This window comes from Pinus tabuliformis, chromosome 3_1, assembly GCF_031772625.1.
Source record: "Pinus tabuliformis cultivar Carrire ecotype Pingquan chromosome 3_1, CPIR1, whole genome shotgun sequence".
NCBI classification, from domain to species: Eukaryota; Viridiplantae; Streptophyta; class Pinopsida; order Pinales; family Pinaceae; genus Pinus; species Pinus tabuliformis.
In genome coordinates, this window is record NC_142301.1 from 617534416 (window position 1) to 617542489 (window position 8074).

Here is an 8074-nt window from a genome sequence, read left to right on the forward strand (position 1 = left end):
TGTGGGATAATCAAAATACATCCTGCTCCTGAGCCCTCACTAGATTTGGACCCATCGAAATATAACGACCAAAATAAAGAAGTATTAAAAATTTTATTTACAGTTTTCTCAGTACCATTGAAACATCTTGACCTATCTGTTTGTGAAAAATTTTCAATCTGAGATGTAAAATGGTTTACTGAGAAAGGGGATGGCTGGGCAGCAAAGTTGCCAAAGAACGACTCTGATGAATAATTCCCCAAAATGTTGTTATTAAATGCTATTGTTTGGTTTTTTTGTTCAAATTCAGTAACTGTATGGGTCATATGCTTTTCCCGATCGATCCTTATTTGATTTGGCTTTCCCTTTTAGGGAAGCCACATATGTGACCAATCAGTAGAAATATACCCATGTAGTTTCTCAGACCAATCCCTACTCAAGATTAAACCATAAAATTCAGGTATATCGGCTATTAGGATATCAATCCTTTGTACTATTCTGGGATCAGCAGATAACCTGATAGTTATGGAATTAATCTCTCCCAAAACCTGTACTTTAGTCCTGTCCAACTGTACTATATGAATAGCAGACTTCTGGGGTTCAATGTTCAGTTTGGAACAAACTGAAGCTGGCATTATGTTAGAAGATACCCCTGAGTCAATCAAGCAATTGTGCAGGTTTCTATTGTAGATCTCATAGGTTAGAAGGAAAGGTGGAGTATGAGAGTTTGATCTATCTCCTATTAGGACTGCATCAGTAGCTTCGACCATACCAGAAGGTGGTTGACCTGTATCGTTTGCAGCTTTAGCACTGGGAAGAGGTGAAGTAGGAACAACATTTAATTCTTTGAGAAGTAATTTCTGCTGATGTTTTAATTTGCTAAGTTCAAACATGGTAATGTTTGCCTTAGTTTTCTTCATATCATCAACAATATTGTAATCCATTGAATCGGATACTACCAAAGTTTTAGATGTTGAAGGAGTATTTGAGGTTGAAGGTTGGTTTTGAGGAACTGCTGCAGGTGGCTTCTTTGTAGATACTTTTTCCTTTGTTGTAGCAGCACCTGCACTCCTTTTCTTTGAAGTTGCCTGAACAGGTTCGGAGGTACTTTTACTCCTAGTAGTGACAGGAAACGCTTCTTCTTCATTATCTGTATCAGAGTTAGGCAGTATGAAATCCTACATTCCATGACATTCAACAACTTCCTCTTCTTCATCAGTAGGTGTAGATGTTTCTTCTTCTCCTTCTTCAAGATCTGAATCTACATTTGATATAACATTTGGTGGTTTTGATTTAGTTTTCTTATAATTTCTAAAGGGTCTTTTGGTCGAGGTTTCGGCTACTTGTTTTTTGATTTCAACCATTTCGTTTGACATAGTCTTGAGGACCTTTTGCAGACCCTCCATGTCATATGGATATTTTGGGGTTTTCTTCTTTGAATCATCTTTAAAAGAAACGTTTTTGGCTTTTCCGTCTTCCAGAGCAGATTTCTTTTCTAGAGCATTAATGCATTTCTACACAACCAGTGCTTCTTTAGTGTTTTCAGCTAAAGTAGGTTTCCCAGCCCTATCTACAAAAATATCTATATTGGTAGGTAGGGCAGTTATATACCATTCGCTTTGGATTTGCTCACTTGGTTTAGAGGCCGTTGGGATTTTATTCAAGAGTTTATTGAATCGGGCGTTAAATTCCTTAATTGGTTCCCTATGCTCTATCCTAAGATTGGAGAGATCGTTTATTAGTGTAGCTAAAGACCTATCATCTCCATACTTAGTAAGAAACTATTCTTGGCAAGTGTTCCAACTGGTAATGGAACCAGAAGGTAAAGAAAAATACCAGGATCCTGCTGATCCTTGCAAAGTATAAGGGAAAAGTCTAACAACAACATCTTGCTCTGTTACTCCCTTCAAGTTGACTGCCAACATGAAGTTATTAATATGTTCCTCAGCTTGCGTTCCATCATCTGGGTTAAAATTGGGTAGCCATTTTTCAGGAGCATCAGGTAATGCATGCAAGGGTGCAGGCATGTTGACTGCACCAGGCCTGGTCCATGGATCTGCCATTATAACAGCAGTAGTAGATGATACTACTGTTGAAATTCCAAATGTCTGGGAAGGAAATGATGTTGCGGAGTGAGCAAGTTGGGATGTTAAAGTTTCTAATCCCTGATGAACAACAATATGTAATGGGGGAGTGGATGGTTGACTTCGCACAGTGGAAGGTGAGATGGAGGATGTGGATGAAAGCTCTTCACTGTCAGATCCCTCAGTATATTTCTTCGCCTTTTTCCTTTTGGGTAAAGGGAACTCAGTGGGTTCAATACCGAGCTTTCCGCTCTGAAGTCTGGTGAGAGGATGAGGTAAATTGAACTGCGAAGTTGCACTGCTTTGTGATACCTCAGATTTCTGTGGTGAAATCGAGAAGCTCTGAAGTTTGTGGATAAGAGATTGGACTTCAGGGGATTCAAGACTTAATTGTTCTGGAGTATGATGTGTTTGAGTAGTGGTAGTTGATTCCTCTTCTTCTTGTTTGGATACTGGAGAACCAGCATGCAATTGGGAAGTACGAGGTGATATGGAGGGAGAATTACTCTTAGAATGGCCTGCAGATTTGGGTTTGCTTGCCATTCACAGTTGAGGCCCTCCTTCTAGCGCCAAAAATGTTGATGCCCCGAAAATCATTGTATCAACATTGGGGGATAACCACCTGGTCCGAACCTTAATATAGCTCCTTTTCTATTTAGAATGGTGGCTCCAACTGGGGATAATGGGACCAGTTTCCCAGTAATGGATAAACAGGATGAATGAATGATTGGTTTACTAATATAATGATAGGCGAATAACTTAATTTATCAGTGAAATAAAAGAACTACTACTAATCCCGGGAACTATTGTACTTTAAAGTGTAGCGCTTAATGATCTATGTTTATAAACATGCATGTAGATGACTCTATTTAATAAACATAGACTTTTATTCATTCAAGGATTACTTTGCTTAAATCGTTAAACAAAGGGATTAGCACAATATTGCTACACTTATATATCATCGATACATATACGATTAAAAGAAAAGCATCCCATAAACATCCAATAATGGAGGGAATAAAGAAATGTTGTTAAAACACATACATATATTCGATAATAGCAAAGGCAATCAAATAACAATTCATATGAAAAGAATGAATTCAAACATAGATAATAGTACCATATGAGCTGCTAGTCACTCCCAATATCAATCGCTATTTGAGATTCTTCTTCCAATGCAGAAATACTTTCAAACAAAGACAGTAGTGCACATTTGCATAAAAGCTTCCTTGTCAAAATTAGAATAACTGGTCCAGTTTTATAAAAGAATATGGCTGAAGTACAGTAGTGAAACTTCAGTTTTTAAGTCAAGTAAAAAACTTTACAACCCTTTCTAAAAACATGAAAGGGTCTATAAATACTTAATTAAGCTAACTATCTATGAAACTGAAATCCTATTTAATTGTTATCAATTGATTTTGATCATATTCTTCTCAGCAACCTGGCAGTCGACGACATGAATCATCAAGTAGGTTGTTTGCCTTTAAACCTGAGCTGACTTATCGCAAGCATCGGCTCCACTTCGGGCGGTCTGTTGAGGCGAGAGCTAAGCTGGGCGGCATAGGTGGCATCCTGAATATCGGGGATAATATACCCGATTGCATCTGTAAGGCATTTGAGGGCGGCTCTTTGAGTGTGTGGTTTTACCAAGAAGAACCAATAGGTGTCCCATGTTAAACTGTTAATTCCAGCAATTAATCTCCCCTTTTCCTCTAGATCTGGATAACATGACTGCTCCAATGTTTTCATCGCTGTCAATTTTCCTGGAGTGCATTGGGAAATCATATTTGACAAGTAGAGAGTATTATTAACCAATTCAACCAAATTGCTTGTAGTTGATTTGCACCTTGAAATTGACCTCTCTGCTTTCATTAACTGGGACTGCCATTCTGTAAACAATATATCTTTATGTGACTCTAAAATTCTTGGTAAATTTACCACTTGTCCCTGATCAGTATCTTGCCAGTCAAGAAATGCAGCTATCGTTTCTTCAGCTTGATCTAATTCCGCTCTAGCCTTTTTTGCTTTTTCACTTATTGATGTCGTCAATTCGCATAGTGGTTCCGCCTGGGCGATTTGTTGACATAGAAGCTTGATTTGGGCTATTAATGCCGTATTTACCTGTAGTGCCTCTACTCTGAATTCAATTATTTGTGGAACGCCCTTTGTCTTCTCAAGCTGTGTTGATAGTTGAGCAATCTGCTCATCTTTTGTTTTCAGCATTTGTTCATTTGCTGCCCTCAGTTGTGCCAAGGCTTCAGACAACTCTTTCTGCTTCTGGATTGCACTGTGATCAATCCTTTGTTTCTCTGCCTGCAATTGTTGAGTTAATTGATTATTTACTTGCTGTTGTGTCAACAATTGCTGTTCTGCCTGCTCCGCTTTCTGCTGTGCTTCTGTTAGTTGTGCCTGCAATAAAAAGATTTCCTGGTCTTTTGTTTTTAATAAAAGACTCACCTCTGATGCTTTGTCTATTGTTGCTGCCGAATAGGCTCCAGCATATTGTGAGATTTTTGTTAAGTCATCAGAGGGGTCAAATTCCTCCTTCCAAACCACATTTCCCATGACCGTCTCTTCTGGGAAAAGGGAAGGTTGATCAGTCCTTCTTCTCTTCCTCTGTCATTTTACTACAGCTTTATGCCTTGGGCTATAGAAGACATCCAAGGGAGGAATCTCTTCTACCTGCAAAATGATTTGATCGGAGGGGTCCTTTGGTATTATTTCTACTTCCTTTGAATTGGGTGGGCCGCTGGTTCCACTTGGAACCTGTTGTGAAGTGGTTTCCTGTGTGTCTGCTGCTTTCGAAGTTTCGGTGTCCTTTGAACATTCTAGACTACTGATAATAGAATCAAATTGTTGCCATTCCTGGAGCAGTTTTGGATCAATATGAGTATCCACATTTACTTCTATGTTGCTCTACTTCTGCTCTTTAGTCTGGTCTCTTCCCGCACTTTCTCTTGCTTTTTAGTCTGAGTTTCCTCCAGTGCTTTCTTTTGTTCTTTTGTTGTAACCGGAGGTTCCTTTGAATGTTGCCTTTCAGGCTCGCTTGATGCTGTTGTTGGGGTTGTTGCTAACAGATCTAGAGGCAGAGTTTGCAACCTCTGTTCTCTAAGTCTGTTGAATTCAACCAACCCTTCATCCTGATATTTCATTCTGGCTAGTGCCTTAACCTGCAATATTGACTCAGCTGAGGAGAACAGGTCATCGAACATATCTTCTTTATGATAAAACTTTGTCAATTTGGCATGTTCAAGTGCATTATAGGCGACTTTGTTGGGATCAAATCGCCTATTAGGGAGAGTTGCTAGAGTTAATGATTTTATCTTTGTAGCTTCTTTCTCTGCATGTTTGAAATCATGCAACGTGTAGACACCACATCTCAAAGGAAAAGAGGGCCAGACCTGCTTCTTATTTTTCTTGAGAGTCTGTGTAACTCCCTCGGTAATGATCTGATAAGCTATTTCCCTCGCCAGCAGTTTATCAGGTATGTACAAAGGAAGGACGTGAGGTTCGGCTTGGCTACCGAAAACTCTTATATAAGTGAACTTTTCCTCCCCAAACCATCTTCCTATTGATGTTAAATCAATCCCGACTTGGTAGGAAATCTTGGGAGCAGGTTTATCAAAAATAGAGTAATGAATGGGTAACATAAAGCCATTGCAGACTTGGTATAAATGGTGCTTATAGGAAGCTTTCCACAATTTCTGATGGTATAAGTGAATAGGCATGGGGTCTTGTGATGTCCACCTCCAGCCGAGCACAGGAAATTCAGAATTAAAACATAGGGTATCTAGAATATAGGCACTGTAGTAGAATGGGGGAATTAACCTTTCAGTAATGCAGGTCTTATTTCTAAAATCAAGAACAACTGTTGCTATTTTATCTGACAGTATAGTTTCCCAATCCATTATTTCACTATTACACGCTGCTTCCATCAAGGGAACCATTTCTATAGCGAAATTAGTGGAATCGTGCAACCCCCACAATCTACACATCATTATTCCAGCATAACAATAAGGAGAACATAGGGAATCAACAGAATACTTACCGGAAGATTCATGCTTGTGTTTTTCCGGATTTTGTCTTCAATCCCGGATGGGTTTGGATTCAATTTCGTTTTATTTTTGGAATTTCTCCAAAAACGCCTTGTTGTACTTCTTCTCTGGCTTAGGTAAATGATACATTTTCCTTAAATCATCAGCCTTGAATGAACCAAAAATTCTCCCATCTCTGGTGCAGAAAGTTTTGTCTGTGATTGGGATTTCCTCAATTGCCCACCTCACTACATCCGTATATGGGAGAATTTGTTCCCGAGCTGCTATCCGATGAAGGAAGGAGTCAGCTAAGTCCTTTAAAGTACCATCAGATTTCCGAGTCGCATCTGCAGTGGCTTGTACTGTTGTCACTTCAGGTTCTTCGGCCTCAATCAAATTATAGGTACTTTGCCAAGTAGTTTTGCCGAGACCAGAACATGTAGTATCAGATATCAATCCTTTCTTTTTATTTGTTGGATCAGCGACGGCTTGTCCTGTGGCTGGCACAGTGGAAGCGACTGTGGTTTTCTTAGACTTCTTCCCCATTCTGCTTGAGTTTTCTGCTTCGGAAGAATTCTGCACAGGAGTGAAAATAAGCGTAACACAGAGAATTGGTAGTGAAAACCAAATATGAGCGAGATATATTGATCAATGCGTGATGAGGGATTAACTTTAAAGTGGCCGCGGATACAATCTATGAGAAGATTTTAGGACTTACTATTACATTAAATGGCCGTTAAAACTTGCCAATCCTTTAAATGCCCATCATATCATTAATTGGCCGAATGATTTTTTTAAGCGTGTCTTGGATGTTTTGGCGGTTGAGCGCAGGTAAATCACTGTTCGACAGATAAGGCTTTTAATATGAATTGATCGTAATATCCCTCTGTTTTAATGGCTTTTTTGAAGTCTGCGCTTCTGGCTTTATCGCAATCGGGCGTCGGGGAAAACTTAAATCCTTATATTGACACCTTTTGAAATCCCCGATCGCTGATAGCGATATCGCATCGCATCGGGAGTATGGGCACTTTAAGAAAGCATGGATAGTGTATCGTCGATCACCGATAGCAATATCGCATCGCATCGGGTGTATTACTTGGGGTGCTTTAAAAACATGCATAGTATATCGCCGATCGCCGATAGCGATATCGCATCGCATCAGAGCGAAAGGAACTTTTATCGCATCAGAGAAAACCAATGGGCCTTTAAAGTATGCCTCCTATGTTATTGCGATATGCGATCTTGCGATCGCTTTATCGCGATGATAAAAGATTGCTTATTTATTTATAAGACCAAAATTGGTTTGTCCAAAAGGTTTTTTATAATGTCTTCATTTTCTTTTCAGACCTTTTTGAATAATACAATGTTGATACCAGTAAAAACTAAAAGGGACCCATTTCATATGATAGTTTTTTATATGTAAATAACCATGATATGAAATGGGGGTTTGTTGTAGAGCACAATAGGCCGGTAGGGCATGATGAGCACAATTTCTGAAGTTATGAATTGATGATGGATAGAACACCTACCTATAGAGTTCAGGAAAAAATGCTGCCTCCTAACCAAGGCGTTGGGATGGTGCAGACAGGCCTTCAGGGGCACGGACGAGGCCGAGGTAGAGGAGGAACTAGAAAAGGTCGTGGAAAAGTGATATGTTACAATTGTGGAGGACCAAGACACTATTCCCGCAAATGCACTAACCCAACGCATCTGTTGTGTAAATATTGCACTCAGTTTGATCATGAGACTGAGGACTGTCCTACATTGGTAGCAAGAATAAGCGACAAAGGGGTGCTACCCCCGCAACCGACTGAAAACCTGCAGATGATGAGGGTTGAGTGTCGTGAATAGGATCCGAATGTGAATATAGTGCTCTGAAGAGGAATTGCAACAGGCGATGATAAGGGGAAAGAACCTAAAGACAGTGCATGGGTACACAAAGCTCCAGAAAAGGAGGCTGCATTTCATTTGGAGAAT